The sequence below is a fragment of the Tachyglossus aculeatus genome, chromosome 4 (genome assembly GCF_015852505.1).
Source record: "Tachyglossus aculeatus isolate mTacAcu1 chromosome 4, mTacAcu1.pri, whole genome shotgun sequence".
Taxonomy (NCBI): domain Eukaryota; kingdom Metazoa; phylum Chordata; class Mammalia; order Monotremata; family Tachyglossidae; genus Tachyglossus; species Tachyglossus aculeatus.
Window position 1 is genome coordinate 101,602,946 of NC_052069.1, and position 22,068 is coordinate 101,625,013.

The 22,068-nt window shown below is 44.7% G+C and overlaps 1 protein-coding gene across 9 annotated transcripts in view; it reads right to left on the reverse strand.

The window, feature by feature from the left end:
• GAPVD1 (GTPase activating protein and VPS9 domains 1) overlaps positions 1–20,347 on the reverse strand; it is a 72,371-nt gene extending 52,024 nt beyond the window's left edge. For 7 of the 9 annotated variants that reach the window (XM_038745756.1, XM_038745757.1, XM_038745754.1 and 4 more), the window contains exon 1: positions 20,259–20,347. The gene's annotated coding sequence lies outside the window, so the exon portion shown is untranslated. Of the gene's footprint in view, positions 1–12,726; positions 12,796–20,258 lie in introns of those variants that run through there. The other 2 variants (XM_038745752.1, XM_038745751.1) reach the window with 2 other exon arrangements.
• Between the last annotated feature and the right edge of the window lie 1,721 nt (positions 20,348–22,068).

Genomic DNA, 22,068 nt, shown 5'->3' on the forward strand with positions numbered 1-22,068 from the left:
CCTGGGGGGGGAAAAAAAATCAGAGAATGCCTTCTGAAGAGGTGGTATTTCAGAAAGACTGTGAAAACTGGGAGGCGAGGAGTCTGTCAGATTCCAAGGAAATAATTCTTAGGGAGTCATAAGCAAAGGCTCAGAGGCAGAAGAGCTGAGAGCAAGGGACCATAAGAAGGTTCCCTGGGGAGGAGCAAAGACCATTTCCCCTCCCCTTCCCACGCTTGTGCCTCCTTGCCCGCCTCCCTGGCACTGAGAGACTGCAAATCCATCTCCCTGGCACAGTGTGGGTGGGTACGCGTGCATGTGTCCACCACCCTGGCTCCAGTATGTCTCATTTTTCCCTAGCCCCACCCCAAGGAGCATCACTCCCAAGGAGTCCTCAGCTGAAAATGAAAAATTGGTAGCCCCTACCACCCCAAACCTTTTGTTTTGTTTTATTTCTCCCTACCCTACCTGCTACATTATCCAGGATTCTTGATAATAATAATAATAATAATAATAATAATAATAATAATAATGGCATTTATTAAGCACTTACTATGTGCAAAGCACCGTTCTAAGCGCTGGGGAGGTTACAGGGTGATCAGGTTGTCCCACTGGGGGATTCTCACTTTCCGTTAATCTTTGGCTGGAACCTGGATTATTGGGTCACTGATTTTAATCAACAGTGAACTCTACAAACTTCTGCCACACACTTTTCAGGCAAAACAAGTTTAACTGGATATGCTGTAGGTCAAAGTTCCATCATGAATACAGAACACCTCTGTGACCAAAAAAAAACCCTAAGATTATGAAAGCAAAACTGAACCGCAAACGTTTGGGAAGAAATATTTTTAGGAAGCTCTGTTTTCAATAAAGAAACAAAAAATGAAACAAGAAACACTGCTTCAACGGTTTTCTTGCTAGGAAGTGGCCCACAGAAGAACCTTTGTTCACAGAAGAGCTGCGGAGGAATTTTGTAAGATTGCACGCTTGTGAGGCTGAAAATTTACATACATTAGATATGCTTACAGCATTAGAGCTGCAAGGAGAATCTAGAAACCGGATCTCCAGGTTTGTGAGCACGTCAGAGAGGCTAAATGACATGGGGAAGCAAAAGCGGGCGCCAGTAAAGCAGAAGATTCAGGTCCTAATTCCAATGCTGCCCCAAATTTGCTGATAGGCAATTCACTGAACCTCACTGAACTTCGGGGAAGAGAAACGCAAGCAGCGGGGCGGTGACTCAACTACCCAGAATGTCTGTGTATAATAATAATAATAATAATTGGCATTTGTTAAGTGCTTACTATGTGCAAAGCACTGGGGAGGATACAGGGTGATCAGGTTGTCCCATGTGGGGCTCACAGCCTTAATCCCCATTTTTTTTACAGATGAGGTAACAGGCCCAGAGAAGTTAAGTGACTTGCCCAAGATCACACAGCAGACATGTGGCGGAGCCGGCATTCGAACCCATGACCTCTGACTCCAAAGCCCGTGCTTTTTCCACTGAGCCCCGCTGCTTCTCTGTGTATCTAAGCCAGCCTCAGTCCCAAGCATTCCAGATAACCATTTTTTTTCTGTACCAGGTTTGTGAAATTGTTCCATGAATTTTTATTGCAAAAAAGATGTGGTTAGAATAGCTGAATGTTTCATTTCTTAGTACTGAATCACTAGTACTATTATGATGTCATTATTTGATTACTGAAAAGCTGAATGGCTTAGTGGAAAAAGCACGGGCTTGGGAGTCGGGGGAGCTGGTTTCTAATTCTGGCTCTGCCACTTGCCTGCTGTGTGGTCTTGGGCAAATCACTTAAACTTCTCTGTGCCTCAGTTTCCTCACCTGTCAAATGGGGATTCAATACCCGCTCCCCCTCTCACTTAGCTTCCTGTGGGACACAACACCTCCCAGACTCTCCTCTTCCTCACCACCCAAGCTGTCCCAAGCTATTGTCACATTACAGCTAGACTATCACGTCGGCCGCCTCACTGGTCTCCCAACCTCCGCTTTCTCCCCACCTTCAATCTACACTTCAAGTTACTGTGTGGATCATCTTCTTGACAAGTCACTCGCCCATCATCTCTTCATTCCTCCAAAGCCATCCCTGACTTCTTATTTCTGTCCCAATCGAGCAGCCCACTGTTGGGTAGGGACTGTCTCTGTATGTTGCCAACTTGTACTTCCCAAGCGCTTAATTTAGTGCTCTGCACAGAGTAAGCACTCAATAAATACGATTGAATGAATGAATGATCGATATCAAGGCTCTCCAGGAACAATCCCCACCATACCTATCTGCTCTCTTCACCCACTACTCCCTAGTTTGTTCTCTTCACTCCTCCCACACTAACTTTCCAGCTGTACCTCACTCTGGACACTCCCCATCTCCATCCCCTGACCTGGAAATCACTCTCCCCGAAATCCAGCAGACCACAACTCTCCCATGCCCAAAGGCCTCTGGAAAGTCCAACCCTTCCAAAAAGCTTTTTCTAATGAGCTCCCAACACCCTGAGACACCTTTAGTGCTTAGATGGTTATTTCTACCCATCCTCAGCAAGTGGGTGTGTTTACATGCATGCGTGCGCACACAAATACACACACCCCACACCCACCCCTCCACCATCACCATTTAATTAGAGGTTCCAACCTGCCTTACCAGAGCAGGGCACAGAAAGACTGAAGTAGCAAGAGCATACGCTTCCACAGCCTGGAGACCAATGGAAAAGTTGTGGCTGGTGTGCCTTACTGGACCCTGGACAGCCTGGGCCGAACTACAAAATGCTCCTATTACCGCAGTCCTCTGTAGCTTATCTTTACGTATTTCTTCTTTCCTCGATCAATCAACGGTGTTTATTGAGCGCTTCCTCGGTGCCGAGCACCGTACTAAGCATTTGAGAGATACAACAGAATTGGTAGACACGTTCGCTGTCCACAAAGTGTAAATCCTGGCCTTCCTCAGCCCCATTTTAGACTGTGAGCCCCTCGCGGACTAGAGACTGACATATTTATCCTTTATTTTATTCTTCCTAAGCAATGCCAAATAATACCAGTGATGAATAAATATACCATTACAACAACTCCTCCTAAACCTAAGAAAAAAATTGTTATAAACTAGGCCTTCGTTCATTAATACTTAGTATTTGAGCACCTACCGGGTGCACAACTGTACTAAGAAATGGGAAGAGTGCTTAGAACTAGTACATCTGACTCTGGTATAGTTATCATCATCATCATCATCATCATCAATCGTATTTATTGAGCGCTTACTGTGTGCACAGCACTGTACTAAGCGCTTGGGAAGTACAAATTGGCAACATATAGAGACAGTCCCTACCCAACAGTGGGCTCACAGTCCTTTCTTTATGGAATTTGTTAAATGTTTTTACTATGTGGAGGGCACTGTACTAAACGCTGGGGTAGATACAAGTTAATCAGGTTCGACACAGTCCATGTCCCACATGGGGCTCTCAAAATTAATCCCCATTTTACAGATCAGGTAACAGGCACAGGAAAGTTAAATGACTTTGCCAAGGTCTCACAGCAGACAAGTGGCAGAGCCGGGATTAGATGCCAGGTCTTTCTTACTCCCAGGCCTGTGCTCTGTCCATGAGGTCATACTGCTTCGTGATACAGTAGAGCCAGATTTCCTTGCCTTTCCAAACCCAAGAGGATTGAAACACTATTAATTAGATGAATTAATAATTCTTTTGCTCCTGACAGCAAAGGGTGAGAAATTAAATCAGAGCCTAGAAGATGATATTTTGTAAAACAAGTCTGTCCACGAACTCAGTTTACGTCAGTGGGCTGAAAATAGGCCAGGAAGCATTTTTTTTTAATTTATGCATTATTTGTTGAGTTCCCATATCTCCCGAATTGCACAGGACTGAAAACTGTGAGAAATTCTCTTTGGCCCCACCATTTGGAGCCATCAATATGGGGAATGGCAACATTAAACAAAATAAAATTTGAAAATAACCATAAGCATTCTTCTTGCTGATTAACCTGCCAGGGTGCTTACTGAAAAACAGGGCATTACGACAAAAACAGCAGAGAGGCATGCTAAAACGGTTTTCGGTGATGAATCTTCAGTTGCAATAAAAGACAACATAACACTTATGTTCTAGACAAGTTGAGACATAGCTCAGAAGTGACAAGTAGCTTGCTAGTGACTACAGTAGCACTGGCACTAAAATGAGAATCCTTACACTTCCCAGAGTGATTACATGATACAAAAACACTTACCTCATCTGCACAATATAAGAAAAGGATAAATAGCTTTCACCGTTTTGTAAGTCTCTATAAATTAAGTCTATCAGCCTGCTGTGAAGCCAACTGAATTCACTCCTCATGGAGAAGACACACCCAAAAAGCAGATATTCCCTCACTCACCAACTTACAACAACAAATGTGAGCCACAACGGAGACGGACTGTGTCCAATCTGATGAACTTGTCTACCCCAGTGCTCAGTACTGTGCTTGGTACACGGTAAGCACATGACATATACCACAATTATTATTCAATGCTTAACAAACCAAAGATAAGTCTGGAATATGAGAATAAATCCTACCCTGAGAATAAGTTGAGAAAGTCAATAGACAGATGAATTGAGAATCTCCCAAAGCTGTCTCTAAGGTTCTGGTAAATAAAATAGAAAGGCAAATTCTCTTCCTAAATCCTTCCGTAAAGACAGTGGATGGATATAGTAACCAAATGGTGCTCAGCAAAAAGAGAAGTGATAGAAAACGTTATCAAGAAATGACTGCTTCAGTCTCATTTTCACTGTTTGAGGTACTAGCAAAGTTTAAACCTGTCTTCTCAATAAAGGAAAGGCTGCATTTCATTTAATTTCAAACTACAATACAAGAACTTAACATAATGTCCCTGTTGCTCTTCACTCACAGGAACAGAAATTTAAACAAAAGAAACATTTCCTTGAACAAGAAATTTTCATTATCTTCTAGCATCATCATTAGCTTAGACCCCATGCACTTAATATCTCCTTGAAACATAAAAATTATATAATTAGTCAGCAAAAAGCTTTTCTAAATTAAAGCAACCATATTGTAAGTATATTGTACCATAGTATTATTATTAGCCCCCTCCATGAATTCAAAATTCAACATGACTGCAAAGATCAAAGGAATCAATCCATCTAAACAAAAGTTCTTAGTGTGCCCAAAACATATCCGTTCATAAGAGAAATTACATATAATAGAAATAATGTTATCCACTGCTCTAAAATGACTAAACATGTAATCTCTCAGATTAACTCAAAAACTGGCCCACAGTATTTTGTGAAAAAGCACTTTAGCTTAGATGAGGCAAGCTCATCTTGGCTCCATCGCTTCTCGCTATGTGACCTCGGGCAAGTCACTTAACCTCTCTGGGCCTCAGTCACTTCATCTGTAAAATGGGGATGAAGACTGTGAACCCCATGTGGGACATGGACTGTGTCCAACTTGATTCTCTTTTATCTGCCCCAGTGCTTGGTACAGGGCCGGGCACATATTTAACAAATATTTAACAAAGAGCCCGTTGTTGGGTAGGGGCCGTCTCTATATGTTGCCAACTTGTACTTCCAAAGCGCTTAGTACAGTGCTCTGCACACAGTAAGCGCTCAATAGAGACGATTGAATGAATGAATGAATTTTAAAAAAGCCCTTCAGATCCCTCCATTTCTGAGAGAGCAGATGACTACCAGACTTGTGTCATTATACCGCAATGGAAACTTCCTTTCTGCAGGAATAATTTATTCTTCTTCCCTTTTTATTTTTACAGAAGAGATTCTAGAGTCCTTGAAATGTTTTCAATCCTGCCTCAAAAAATGCCAAGACAGTTGGCCCATTCTAATTATGTTAGGGGGCTAATAGAGTGAAATACCAAGTCAAGGGTCTACCAGGAAGTGAGAGAAAGGTTTAGAAGAGGTTTAGAGAAGCAGCGTGGCTCGGTGGAGAAGAGCCCGGGCTTTGGAGTCAGAGGTCATGGGTTCAAACCTCAGCTCCGCCAACTGTCAGCTGTGTGACTTTGGGCAAGTCACTTAACTTCTCTGGGCCTCAGTTCCCTCATCTGTAAAATGGGGATTGAGACTGTGAGCCCCACGTGGGACAACCTGATCACCTTGTAACCTCCCCAGCGCTTAGAACAGTGCTTTGCACATAGTAAGCGCTTAATAAATGCCATTATTATTATTATTATTATTGTTATTTAGAAAATGGTTTTAGGGAGTTAGGTTCAGCCTTGGAGAGCTGACTAATAAATAAGTCAATGACTACAGATGCAATATGCTCCCTCTAGACTGTAAGCTTGTTAGAGGCATGGAAAGGGTCTACCAACTCTTTTGTACTGTACTCTCCCAAGTGCTTAATACAGCGCTCTGCACACAGTGAGTGCTCAATCAATACCATTAACTGATCGATCAGACTTGAGGGACACAAATATTCCACAAATCACACAGTGTCTGCCAACTCTTTTGTACTGTACTCTCCCAAGTGCTTAATACAGCACTCTGCACACAGTGAGTGCTCAATAAATACCATTAATTGATCGATCAGACTTGAGGGACACAAATATTCCACAAATCACACAGTGTCTGCCAACTCTTTTGTACTGTACTCTCCCAAGTGCTTAATACAGCACTCTGCGCACAGTGAGTGCTCAATCAATACCATTAACTGATCGATCAGACTTGAGGGACACAAATATTCCACAAATCACACAGTGTCCGCCAACTCTTTTGTACTGTACTCTCCCAAGTGCTTAATACAGCGCTCTGCGCACAGTGAGTGCTCAATCAATACCATTAATTGATCGATCAGACTTGAGGGACACAAATATTCCACAAATCACACAGTGTCCGCCAACTCTTTTGTACTGTACTCTCCCAAGTGCTTCATACAGCGCTCTGCACACAGTGAGTGCTCAATAAATACCATTAGTTGATCGATCAGACTTGAGGGACACAAATATTCCACAAATCACATAGTGTCTGCCAACTCTTTTGTACTGTACTCTCCCAAGTGCTTAATACAGCGCTCTGCACACAGTGAGTGCTCAATCAATACAATTAACTGATCGATCAGACTTGAGGGACACAAATATTCCACAAATCACACAGTGTCCGCCAACTCTTTTGTACTGTACTCTCCCAAGTGCTTAATACAGCGCTCTGCACACAGTGAGTGCTCAATCAATACCATTAATTGATCGATCAGACTTGAGGGACACAAATATTCCACAAATCACACAGTATACTAAAGTCTCCTCTCTTCCTGCACCATATTTCCCTGCCCTTTCCCTTCCTCTCCACCCAAACAGCTACAACTCTGGTGCAAGCTCTAGTCACACGGTCACTAGATCACTGCACTAGCCTCCTCACCGGTCTCCCAGCCTCCGGACTCTCCCCACTCCAATCTAAACCGTATACTGCCGCGAGGATCATCATCAATCAAATCCACCAATGATATTCACTGAGCACTTACTGTGCGCAGAGCACCGTACTAAGCGCTTGGAAGAGAACAATACAACAGATTTAAGTAGACACACTCTCTGCCCACAACGAGATTCCAGTCCAGAGGAAAGCTCAGCACACACCTCTCCACAGGCTTCAAGAACACCTCACATTCTGCTTCAAGGCTCTCAACCAACTCTAACACATCTGCTCTGGTCACCTGCTACTCCTCAGCTTGTAACTCTTCTTTCCTCTCAAGCTAACCGTCTAATTGAACCTCACTCCGTCCTCTTCCGCCTCCGTCCCCTCATCGGTGCTGTTCTGCCAACCGGATCTCTCCGTCCCCAAAAGTGGCAGACCTCAGCGCGCCCCACATTCAATGCCCTCCTAAAATCCCACCTCTTCCCCTGATCAATTCCCCAACAGCCCACATCGAATAGACCACGGGGCATTTTATCAATCAGTCGTATTTATTGAGCGCTTACTGTGTGCAGAGCACTGTACTAAGCGCTTGGGAAGTACAAGTTGGCAACATATAGAGACAGTCCCTACCCAACAGTGGGCTTCTAATGAGTTTTGTGTCTATGCTAGTCAACTGTACATTCAATTACTTGTTTTGATTACTCTACTTATAAATGCGCTTATTTCTGATTACCCCCATTATAGCATAAACTCCTTGTGGGCAGGAAATGTATCACTTCTCTGCTTTGTCCTTCCCAAGTAACCAGTGGGCACTCACTAAATACTACTGCTGTTAATAATTACAAAAAAACCCTCATAATGATGACCTTTCCCACTGGTCCCATTGACCCAATTTAAAGTGATCTCATCATCATCATCAATCGTATTTATTGAGCGCTTATTATGTGCAGAGCACTGTACTAAGCGCTTGGGAAGAACAAATTGGCAACATATAGAGACAGTCCCTACCCAACAGTGGGCTCACAGTCTAAAAGGGGGAGACAGAGAACTAAACCAAACATACTAACAAAATAAAATAGAATAGATATGTACAAGTAAAATAAATAGAGTGATAAATATGTACAAACATATATACATATATACAGGTGCTGTGGGGAAAGGAAGGAGGTAAGATGGGGGGATGGAGAGGGGGATGAGGGGGAGAGGAGGGAAGGGGCTCAGTCTGGGAAGGGCTCCTGGAGGAGGTGAGCTCTCAGTAGGGCCTTGAAGGGAGGAAAAGAGCTAGCTCTCTACATGGAACTTCTAAATAAACTTCAATCAATCCATTGAATTTATTAAGCGCTTACTGTGTGCAGGACATTGCACTAAATGCTTAGGAGTACAATACAATAATATTGGTAGACACAACTCCAGCCCACAAAGCGCTTATAGTCTAGAGGGGGAAGAAAGATGTTAAACTGCAGCTAGGGGAGAGGGTAGTGTATAAGGATACATACAAAAGCACCATGGGGCTGGGGGTGAGATAAATATCAAGTGCTTAAAGGGAACAGATCCAAGTGCATAAGCAATAGAATAGGAGGGAAAATGGGGAAATTATAATAATTGAGGTATTTGTAAGCACTTCCAAAGTGCCAAACACTGTACTAAGCACTGGGGTAGATATAAGATAATAAAGTCCCATGGACATGGGGCTCACAGTCTAAGAAGGAGGAAGCACAGGGATTATATCCCCATTTTGCAGGTGAGGGAAGAGAGGCACAGAGAAGTTAAGTGGCTTGCCTAAGATCACACAGCAGGTAAGTGGCGGAACCACAATTAGAACCCTGGTGCTCTGACTCCCAAGCCTGGAGTCAGGAAAGGAGGGCTTAGTAGAGAATGTCTCATAAAGACATGATTTTCTCTTTCATCTTTTCATCTCGGCCCTGACCGAGAAAAGAGACTGGCAGACATTTTCCTTCAGGAGAAACATACTTCAAGGAATCAAGAAGCAACTTACCGAGACCCTCTGAATGCTAAGCGAAAACCTCACTCCCTTTAACTATCAATGCTCATTACTTAGATTAAAAGTAGATGTTTTGGCTTGAAGAGCCTTAGTTGGCCATAGGACCAGGCCTGGCTGAGAAACAAAAAAGCCAGCCAGGCTTTGGCCTGAGGTTGAGTGGTCAGGGTCTCCTTTCATTCTGGACTTCCTTGGGGTGGGGCGACCGTGATCTTTGCAAATGCGTGACTGTAATGTGGCTGAACAGGTGTGATTCAACCAGGACATGCGGAAGTCACTCTGTGGGCACTGGAACCACCTGCTAGTGAAATCGAGCCACAGTTGCCTCATCTATAAAAGGGGTTAAACTGCCTGTTCTCCTTCCCCCTTAGACTATGAGCCCACGTGGGACCGGGCCTAGGTCCAATCTGATTAGCCTCTATCTCCCCAGGACTTAGCACAGTGCTTGGCATATAGTATAACCTTAATATTATTATTATTATTATTATTATACCACCCTAGAACTCCACTTTGGCCTACAGGAAATTACTACTCTGGTGAAAAGGGTATTTTGAGAAAACATGCAGCTGTAAGCTTGTTGTGGGCAGGGAATGTGTGTTTATTGTTGTATTGTACTCTCCCAAGCGCTTAGTACAGTGCTCTTCATACAGTAAGCATTCAATACGACAATGAATTCCAACCCGATTATTCAGTCCGAGTTACAAGCTCCTTTAAGAGGCATATTTCTGAATTCGATACTCACAGGGCAACTTTTTGTTACCCACGTGTTTTAAACTGCTTCTACAAGATCTCAGTGGGAGAACACATATCACACAATAAACATTTCTTTTCTATTTCGACAACATCCTTAACTGATTCAACACACACTTAGCGGGGTCATGATTTCTAAATAAACAGAAAGTTGGATCTCGGCCTAAAAAATAAGAAAACCAGTGCTCATTCCAAACATCCTTTTTAAAGAGTTGCAGGTTTTTAAATCTATCAGGACCTGCTCCCTAATGGCAATAAAAAACATTGGAATTTCCTGATCAGGATAGTTGTCAGAAACCTGAGTACATAAAATTCAGCTTCCAGTGCAAGTTAAGGCACTTCAATGTGGGCAAGGCAAAATTGGACCTTTGCCACAACAAAGAAAACAACCCAGGGTTGGCTCCCAAACAAACTTCTCCCACTTGAAAAACAGGAACAGTAAACCTCCACACACTGGATATGAGAAAATACCAGCCAGGCAAGAAAAGGTTCTAAGTAGAACTTCTTTCAAAAAGAAATATAACTAAAGATTTCACATAAATCATTTTCTGAAATAACTTCAAAATTTTTGGGATATTTAACCTTCCTTAGAAAGCAACGATCATTCCCGCACACCTGGCTACTGCTTCTGAAGTTCTTAAAAATGCTAACAATTCTCCTTATTGGGACAACTAAGATCTTCATTTTATTACAGCAAGTGCTCCAGACGTTTATGAACAACAATGTCAGCAAGTCTCTCTCCATAATTTCTAACTTAATACTTTTATCTTTTGACTCATACTTTCTATCAAAATGTCACATACTTTAAAATCCAACTGGCAAAACTACCGGCGTTATTTTCATATAACATTTTCCAAAGTTAGATTAGTCACAGGAAGGCTTACTCTTCTCCCTGGCAATTTCCCATCATTTCCAAATAATAACATTCAAGAGATCTATGCAACTTGCTAATTAAAAAGAAAAAAAACATTGATTTTATGTACAAGGATTTTTTTTAAAAGGCTCAGACTGCTCTCCTCAAAAAGAAAAGCTAAACGTGACCAACACAAGGGAATTTAAGTCACACATAAATATTGGTTACTGCAGTAACATCGCTTCATGTGTAGCTACCATCTGACTTTAAAACCAAAGTGAAAGACAAGAAGGCAAACTCGAGGTTCCCCCACAAAAAAAAAACTCTGCAATTAAGCCTCAGAGGTAACATTCATTTAGCACATAAAATAGAAGCAGGCCCAATTTATAACATTTTAAAAATCCTAGAGTGGTTATGGCCCCGAGAAAATTAATTCAAATGAAAGACAGACAGCTTCTTCATGATCCCTGTGCAGTTCTGGGTTGTTTTTTGTTTTCAGGGACCAATCCAATCATTTTAAGAATTTTGCAGCTCAACTACAATCACTTTCGAACACCCACCTGGTAGCAAAGTGTCTCTGGGAAAGTCTCAGAGTCTAGTAACTGCTACAAGTATTTAGGAAAGAAATAGCTGCATTTACAAAATCTTCACTTTTCCATGCCATTAAAGAAAGCTGGGAAGGTCTATACCTTCACGGCAGCTAATTATGTACCAATGATGTACTAAGGAGTATTACAGGAACTAAAGAGAAACAGTTCTGGGTAAACGTTTCTCCGTACAAATGTTATTCAAAATGCCTTTTTGTTAAGCATGACGTTAGGAGACCTAATTTTAAAAAGTACACACATAAAAATTTGGCAATGCCTATAAAACCATTTGAGTGAAATCAGCGCTATTCAATCACCCTCTATTATGTATTACCCTCTGGAAAATAATGCAGTGTTTTCTATATATTAATCACTGCAAAGAAAATTAAATTCTTCCTCAATCAATCAATCAATCGTATTTATTGAGCGCTTACTATGTGCAGAGCACTGTACTAAGCGCTTGGGAAGTACAAATTGGCATCACATAGAGACAGTCCCTACCCAACAGTGGGCTCACAGTCTAAAAGGGGGTCAAGATGCAAATGGTTTCTCTTCTGACAGTTGTAATTTTCAAATTATTCAGAATTTGAAAATATACTTTAGGTCACAGTGGAAAAGTTTAAAACTGAAAGCCTGTTTATAAAAGTAGAAAATCCAAGAAAACTTCAGCCGTTAAAAGGGAATTTTCAGAAAATGGCTCTATTTACTTCCTAGTTACTTGGTGCATGTGAAGAGAAAGAAAATAAATAAAACCATTTAAATATTGTTGGTAAATTATGGCCTTAATATCAACGTAAATTAAAGGCAACTCATTTAAGAATTGTAACCGTGAGTTTCCAATTCGGCTAACATAAAGCCTTACAAGCTACTGAAACTCCCTTCCCTTACGTAAGGGCCAACCTTTAGAAGCCAAAGCAGTTTTAGGACAAAATGTTATTTGTGCCAGAGTGATTTCCATTTCCCATTTCTGCAACTCCTACTCCTCCAATTCAAAGAATTATGAGTTACCCCCCCACAAATCAAATGAAAGTTTCTTGGGTCTTCCTTCCTTTAGCCCTCCAAGACACTGCCTAGATTTCAGCTTCAACTCCAAAATATCGAATTTATACTCCAGCCAAAACTCTCACTGGCCTCGCCTCCATCCCTTTCTTCCTTGGTGCCTCTCAAATAAACCCCCTTGCCTTTAAAACCCTATTCACGTCTTCCAAAGATCCTTCCAAGGTTTTCCCGAGTCCACTCCAACCAAAACCAATGACCGAATTTCTCTTCGTGACAGTGGTTAAGGAGAAACGGCCCGTTTTCACTTAGACACCGTCTCAGGATTCCTTCTGTTTGTGTTGTGTCTGCTCAAAGGGCCAGGTTCAATGGTGAAGTTGGACAGCACGTGGAATCCTTTTAGCCCTCAAATGTCAGAAGAAAAAAAATAATCGGGACTAAAAATAATAACAATCGTATTTACTGAGCGCTTGTGTGCGAAGCACAGCACTCAGCACTTGGGAGATTACAATATAACATTCATTCAAATATTCAATTGGTTTTGAGCGCTTAATGACTGCAAAGCACTGTACTAAACATTTGGAAAGTACAATTCAACAGGAAAGAGGGACAATCCCTGCCCACACAGAGCTAACAGTCTAAAGTTGGGGAGACAGACATCAAAACAAACAGGAATCAATATAAATAGAATTACATATTCCCTGTCCACAATGATCTTACAGCTTAGAAGGGTAGACAGACAGAGATGGTCTCTATTGCTGCATTGTGCTTTCCCAAGCACTTAGGACAGTGCTCTACACACAGTAAGCACTCAATAAATACAACTGAGTGAATGTATTAATATAAATAGGTAAATTACAGATATAAACAGATATATTCAGATGTGCTGTGGGGAAGGGAGCAGGTGCGTGACTAGAAGCACATGAAAAAGTAAATGAATTCCGAGCGGCTGCCAGCCCTTCAACATGAAGTCAGGAGCAAGGCCTGGGGCATAAGCTGGATCTTCATTCATTCATTCATTCAATTGTATTTATTGAGCGCTAACTGTGTGCAGAGCACCTGGACTAAGCACTTGGAAAGTCCAATTCAGCAGCAGAGACAATCCCTGCCCTCACCGGGCTCACAGCCTAGAAGCGGGAAGACAGTCATCAAAACAAGTAAACAGGCATCAATATAAATAAACAGAATTACAGCTATATACACATTCATTCGTTCATTTATTCAACCGTACTTACTGAGTGCTTGCTGTGTGCAGAGCGCTGAACTAAGCGCTTGGGGAAGTACAATACATCAAAACGAGTAAACAGGCATCAATATAAATAAACTGAATTACAGATACATACACATTCATTCATTCAACTTACCGTAAATGCAGTAAGAGTGTTTACTGAGCGCTTACTGTGTGCAGAGTACTGAACTAAGTGCTTGGGGAAGTACAATACATCAAAGCAAGGAAACAGGCACCAATAAAAATAGAATATAGATATATACACATTCAATTGCATTTATTGAGTGCTTACTGTGTGCACAGCACTGAACTAAGTGCTTGGGGAAGTACAATACATCAAAGCAAGGAAACAGGCATCAATAAAAATAGAATATAGATATATACACATTCATTCAATCGTATTTATTGAGCGCTTACTGTGTGCAGAGCACTGAACTAAGTGCTTGGGGAAGTACAATACATGAAAGCAAGGAAAAAGGCATCAATAAAAATAGAATATAGATATATACACATTCATTCAATCGTATTTATTGAGCGCTTACTGTGTGCAGAGCACTGAACTAAGCGCTGGGGAAGTACATCAAAACAAGTAAACAGGCATCGATATAAGTAAATAGAATTACAGCTATATACACATTCATTCAATCATATTTATTGAGCGCTGTGTGCAGAGCACTGAACTAAGTGCTTGGGAGGGACAAATCGGCAACAAATTCATTCATTCATTCCATCGTACTGATTGAGTGCTTACTGTGTGCAAAGCACTGGACTAAGCGCTCGGGAGAGTACAGTTCGGCAACAGATTCATTCATTCATTCCATCGTATTTACTGAGCGCTTACTGTGTGCAGAGCACTGGACTATGCGCTTGAGAGAGTACAATTAGGCAACAGATTCATTCACTCATTCAATTGTATTTATTGAGCACTTACCATGTGCAGAGCACTGGACTAAGCGCTTGGGAGGGACAAATCGGCAACACATTCATTCATTCAACTTACCATAAATGCAGTAAGCATATTTACTGAGCACTTACTGTGTGCAGAGTACTGAACTAAGTGCTTGGGGAAGTACAATACATCAAAGCAAAGAAACAATCAATCAATCGTATTTATTGAGCACTTACTGTGTGCAGAGCACTGTACTAAGCGCTTGGGAAGTACAAGTTGGCAACGAGCTGGCAAACAGGAATCGATAAAAATAGAATATAGATATATATATACATTCATTCAATCGTATTTATTGAGAGCTTACTGTGTGCAGAGCACTGAACTAAGCGCTGGGGAAGTACATCAAAACAAGTAAACAGGCATCGATATAAGTAAATAGAATTACAGCTATATACACATTCATTCATTCAGTCGTATTTATTGAGCGCTTACTGTGTGCACAGCACTGAACTAAGCGCTGGGGAAGTACATCAAAGCAAGGAAACAGGCATCAATAAAAATAGAATATACATATACACACATTCATTCAATCGAATTTCTTGAGCGCTTACTGTGTGCAAGGCACTTAACTAAGCGCTTGGGAGAGTACAATTCGACAAGATTCATTCAATCGTGTTTATTGAGCGCTTACTGTATGCGGAGTACTGAACTAAGCGCTTGGGAGAGTACAATTCGGCAACAGATTCATTCATTCCATCGTCTTTATTGAGCACTTACTGTGTGCAGAGCACTGGACTAAGCGCTTGAGAGAGTACAATTCGGCAACAGATTCATTCATTTCATCGTCTTTATTGAGCGCTTACTGTGTGCAGAGCACTGGACTAAGCGCTTGGGAGAGGACAATTCGGCAACAGATTCATTCACTCATTCATTCCACCGTATATATTGAGCGCTCACTGTGTGCAGAGCACTGGACTAAGAGCTTGGGAGGGTACAATTCGGAAACAGATTCATTCATTTGATCGTATTTATTGAGCGCTTACTGTATGCAAAGCACTGGACTAAGCGCTTGGGAGAGTACGGTTCGGCAACACATTCATTCACTCATTCCATCGTATTAACTGAGCGTTTACTGTGTGCAAGGCACTGAACTAAGCGCTTGAGAGAGTACAATTCGCCAACAGATTCATTCATTCATTCCATCGTATTTATTGAGCGCTTACTGTGTGCAGAGCACTAGACTAAGCGCTTGGGAGAGTACAATTTGGCAACAGATTCATTCACTCATTCATTCAATCGCCTTTACTGAGCGCGGAGCACTGGACTAAGCGCTTGGGAAGGACAAGTCGGCCACAGAGTCACTCATTCATCCCATCGTATTGATTGAGCGCTGACTGTGTGCAAAGCACTGGACTAAGCGCTTGGGAGAGTACAATTCGACAAGAGATTCATTCACTCAGTCCATCGTATTAATCGGGTGCTTACTGTGTGCGGAGCACTGTACTAAGCACTTGGGAGAGTACAATTCGGCAACAGATTCATTCACTCACTCATCCCATCTTATTGATTTGAGCTCTGACAGCGTGCAGAGCACTGCACTAAGCGCTTGGGAAGGACAAGTCGGACTGTGAGCCCACTGCTGGGTAGGGACTGTCTCTATATGTTACCAACTTGTACTTCCCAAGCGCTTAGTACAGTGCTCTGCACACAGTCAGCGCTCAATCAATACGATTGATGATGATGATGACAGGGAGAGACGGTCCCCTCCCCAACGACGGGCTCCTCCAGGGAGATTCATTCATTCAATCGCACTGATTGAGCGCTTACTGTGTGCAGAACACTGTACTAAGCGCTTGGGGAAGCAGCGTGGCTCAGTGGAAAGAGCCCGGGCTTGGGAGTCAGAGGTCACGGGTTCGAATCCCAACTCCGCCACCTGTCAGCTGTGTGACCTTGGGCAAGCCACTTCTCTGTGCCTCAGTGACCTCATCTGTAAAATGGGGATTAAGACTGTGAGCCCCCAAGTGGGACAACCTGATCACCTTGTAGCCCCCCCACAGCGCTTAGAACAGTGCTTTGCACATAGTAAGCACTTAACAAATACCACCATTATTATTATTATTACAAGTTGGCAACATATAGAGACGGTCCCTACCCAACAGCGGGCTCACAGTCTAGAAGGGGGAGACAGACTACAAAACAGAACATATTAACAAAATAAAATAAATAGAAGAAATATGTACAAGTAAAGTAAATAGAGAAATAAACGTGTACAAACATATATACAGGGAGACGCACATCCGCCAAGCTAGCTCTCTTCCTCCCTTGAAAGCCCTACTGAGAGCTCACCTCCTCCAGGAGGCCTTCCCACACTAAGCCCCCTCCTTCCTCCTCTCCATCCCCCCCACCTTACCTCCTTCCCCTCCCCACAGCACCTGTATATATGTTATGTACATATTAATTACTCTATTTGACTTGTACATATTTATTCTATTTATTTTATTTTGTTAATATGTTTGGTTTTGTTCTCTGTCTCCCCCTTCTAGACTGTGAGCCCGCCGCTGGGTAGGGACCATCTCTATATGTTCCCAACTTGTACTTCCCAAGCGCTTAGTCCAGTGCTCTGCACACAGTAAGCGCTCAATCAATACGATTGAATGAATGAATGAACGAATGAAGTGACTTGCCCAAAGTCACCCATCTGACAATTGGCGGAGGGGGGATTCGAACACATGACCTCTGACTCCGAAGCCCGGGCTCTTCCCACCGAGCCACGCTGCTTCCCAAGCGCTTAGCGCAGTGCTCTGCACACAGGAAGCGCTCAATCAATACGACTGAATGAATGAATGAAGTGACTTGCCCAAAATTCGAACCTATGAATGAATGAATGAAGTGACTTGCCCAAGATTCGAACTCATGAATGAATGAATGAAGTGACTTGCCCAAGATTCGAACCCATGAATGAATGAATGAAGTGACTTGCCCAAGATTCGAACCCATGAGTGAATGAATGAAGTGACTTGCCCAAGATTCGAACCCATGAGTGAATGAATGAATGAATGAGGCGACTTGCCCAAAGTCCCACAGCTGACAATTGGCGGAGGTGGGATTCGAACCCATGACCTCTGACTCCAAAGCCCGGGCTCTTTCCACCGAGCCACGTTGCTTCCCAAGCGCTTAGCGCAGTGCTCTGCACACAAGAAGCGCTCAATCAATACGACTGAATGAATGAATGAATGGACTTGCCCAAGATTCGAACCCATGAATGAATGAATGAATGAGGCAACTTGCCCAAAGTCCCACAGCTGACAATTGGCGGAGGTGGGATTCGAACCCGTGACCTCTGACTCCAAAGCCCGGGCTCTTCCCACTGAGCCACGCTGCTTCCCAAGCGCTTAGCGCAGTGCTCTGCACACAGGAAGCGCCCAATCAATATGACTGACTGAATGAATGAAGTGACTTGCCCAAGATTCGAACCTATGAATGAAGTGACTTGCCCAAGATTCGAACCCATGAATGAATGAATGAAGTGACTTGCCCAAGATTCGAACCCATGAATGAATGAATGAGGTGACTTGCCCAAAGTCACCCAGCTGACAAGGGGCGGAGCCGGGATTCAAACCCATGACCTCTGACTTCAAAGCCCGGGCTCTTCCCACCGAGCCACACTGTTTCCCAAGCGCTTAGCGCAGTGCTCAGCACACAGTAAGCCCTCAATCAATACGACTGAAGTGACTTGCCCGAGATTCGAACCCATGAATGAATGAATGGACTTGCCCAAGATTCGAACCCATGAATGAATGAATGAATGAATGAAGTGACTTGCCCAAGATTCGAACCCATGAATGAAGTGACATGCCCAAGATTCGAACCCATGAATGAATGAAGTGACTTGCCCAAGATTCGAACCCATGAATGAATGAATGAGGTGCCTTGCCCAAAGTCACCCAGCTGACAAGGGGCGGAGCCGGAATTCGAACCCAAGACCTCTGACTCCAAAGCCCGGGCTCTTCCCACCGAGCCACGCTGCTTCCCTAGCGCTTAGCGCAGTGCTCTGCACACAGGAAGCACTCAATCAGCACGACTGAATGAATGAATGAAGTGACTTGCCCGAGATTCGAACTCATGAATGAATGAATGAGGAGACTTGCCCAAAGTCCCACAGCTGACAATTGGCGCAGGGGGGATTCGAACCCATGACCTCTGACTCCAAAGCCCGGGCTCTTCCCACCGAGCCACGCTGCTTCCCAAGCGCTTAGCGCAGTGCTCTGCACACAGGAAGCCCTCAATCAATACGACTGAATGAAGTGACTTGCCCGAGATTCGAACCCATGAATGAATGAATGAAGTGACTAGCCCAAGATTCGAACCCATGAATGAATGAATGAATTGACTTGCCCAAGATTCGAACCCATGAATGAATGAATGAGGTGACTTGCCCAAAGTCCCACAGCTGACAATCGGCGGAGGCGGGATTTGAACCCATGACCTCTGACTCCAAAGCCCGGGCTCTTTCCACAGAGTCGCTTAGTGCAGTGCTCTGCACACAGTAAGCGCTTAATCAATACGACTGAATAAATGAATGAAGTGATGCCCAAGATTCGAACCCATGAATGAATGAAGTGACTTGCCAAGATTCGAACCCATGAATGAATGAAGTGACTTGCCCAAGATTCGAACCCATGAATGAATGAATGAAGTGACTGGCCCAAGATTCGAACCCATGAATGAACGAATGAAGGGACTTGCCCAAAATTCGAACGAATGAATGAATGAAGTGACTTGCCCAAGATTCGAACCCATGAATGAATGAATGACGTGACTTGCCCAAGATTCGAACCCATGAATGAATGAACGAGGTGACTTGCCTAAAGTCACCCAGCTGACAAGTGGCGGATCCGGGATTCGAACCCATGAATGAATGAAGTGACTTGCCCAAAATTCGAACGAATGAATGAATGAAGTGACTTGCCCAAGATTCGAACCCATGAATGAATGAATGAATGAAGTGACTTGCCCGAGATTCAAACCCATGAATGAATGAATGAATGAATGGACTAGCCCAAGATTCGAACCCATGAATGAATGAAGGGACTAGCCCAAGATTCGAACCCATGAATGAATGAATGGACTAGCCCAAGATTCGAACCCATGAATGAATGAATGAAGTGACTTGCCCAAGATTCGAACCCATGAATGAATGAATGAAGGGACTTGCCCAAAATTCGAACGAATGAATGAATGAAGCGACTTGCCCAAGATTCGAACCCATGAATGAATGAACGAATGACTTGCCCAAGATTCGAACCCATGAATGAAGTGACTTGCCCAAAGTCACCCAGCTGACAAGGGGCGGAGCCGGGATTCGAACCCACGACCTCTGACTCCAAAGCCCGGGCTCTTTCCACAGAGTCGCTTAGTGCAGTGCTCTGCACACAGGAAGCGCTCAAACAATACGACTGACTGAATGAATGAATGAATGAATGAATGAGGGCCCGAGGTGCTGGGGCGCCGCACGGCCGAGCCCGGCTGAGGCGATGGGACGGGTCGGTCGGGCGGGCGGCGGCGCGGCGCTAGGCCCCAGCGTGTGGGGCCGTGCCGGAGAACCGGCCGTCACTCACCGACGGGATGAGGCTCGGGCCCGGGCCGGCGGCGGGACCCTCCGCGGTCGGGGAGCCCTCCCGGTTTCCTCCGCTGCCTCTCCTTCGGTCGCCCGCCCCCTCGCCCGCTGCCCCGCGGCCCCCGACTGCTCCTCTCCTCAGCCCGGTCAGCCGCCTCCGCGCCCCCGGCGCATGCGCCCAAACCAACCGGCCGCGGGGGCCGCTGGGAGTTGGAGTGCCGGAGGCGGACCTTCCACCCAGCTCCGCCTCATTCAATCGTATTTATTCAGCCGCCTCCGAGCCCCCGGCGCATGCGCGCAAAATAAGGGAACGCGGTGCCCGATGGGAGTTGTAGTTCCGGAAGCGGCCCTTCCACCCAGCTCCGCCTCAGTCAGTCAATCATATTAATTCAGCCACCTCTTCGCCCTCGGCGCATGCGCGCAAACCAACCGGCCGCGGGGCCCGCTGGGAGTTGTAGTGCCGGAGGCGGACCTTCCACCCAGCTCCACCTCATTCAATCGTATTTATTCAACCGCCTCCGCGCCCCCGGCGCATGCGCGCAAACCAACCGGCCGCGGGGCCAGCTGGGAGTTGTAGTTCCGGAGGCGGACCTTCCACCCAGCTCCGCCTCAGTCAGTCAATCATATTAATTTAGCAGCCTTCGCGCCCTCGGCGCATGAGCACAAACCAACCGGCCGCGGGGGCCGCTGGGAGTTGTAGTGCCGGAGGCGGACCTTCCACCCAGCTCCGCCTCATTCAATCGTATTTATTCAGCCGCCTCCGCGCCCCCGGCGCTTGCGCGCAAACCAACTGGCCGCGGGGCCCGCTGGGAGTTGTAGTTCCGGGGGCGGCCCTTCCACCCAGCTCCACCTCATTTATTCGGTCAGTCAATCGTATTTATTCAGCCACCTCCGCGCCCCCGGCGCATGCGCACAAATCAGGGGCCCGCGGGGCCCGCTGGGAGTTGTAGTTCCAGAGGCGGCCCTTCCACCCAGCTCCGCCTCCCTCAGTCATCATCATAAGTCGTATTTATTAAGCGCTTACTGTGTGCAGAGCACTGTACTAAGGGCTTGGGAAGTACAAGTTGGCAATATATAGAGACAGTCCCTACCCAGCAGTGGGCTCACAGCCTAAAAGGGGGTGGGCTCACAGTCAATCATATTAATTTAGCCGCCTCCGCGCCCCGGCGCATGCGCACAAACCAACCGGTCGCGGGGCCCGCTGGGAGTTGTAGTTCCGGGGGCGGCCCTTCCACCCAGCTTCGCCTCAGTCAGTCAGTCAATCATATTAATTTAGCAGCCTCCGCGCCCTCGGCGCATGCGCGCAAACCAACCGGCCGCGGGGCCCGATGGGAGTTGTAGTTCCGGAGGCGGCCCTTCCACCCAGCTCCGCCTCAGTCAGTCATCATCATCAGTCGTATTTATTGAGCGCTTACTGTGTGCAGAGCACTGGACTAGGCGCTTGGGAAGGACGAGTTGGCAACATATATAGAGACGGTCCCTACCCAACAGCGGGCTCACAGTCTCAGTCATTCATTCATTCATTCAATCGTATTCATTCATTCAACCGTATTGAGCGCTTACTGTGTGCAGAGCACTGGACTAAGCGTTTGGGATGTACAAGTTGGCAACATATAGAGACGGTCCCTACCCAACAGTGGGCTCACAGACTAGAAGGGGGAGACAGAGAACGAAACAAAACATATTAGTAAAATAGAATAAATATGTACAAATAAAATAAATACATAAATAGAGTAAAAATACCTACAAACATGGATACATATATACAAGTGCTGTGGGGAGGGGAAGGAGGGGGAGAGGAAGGAGGGGAG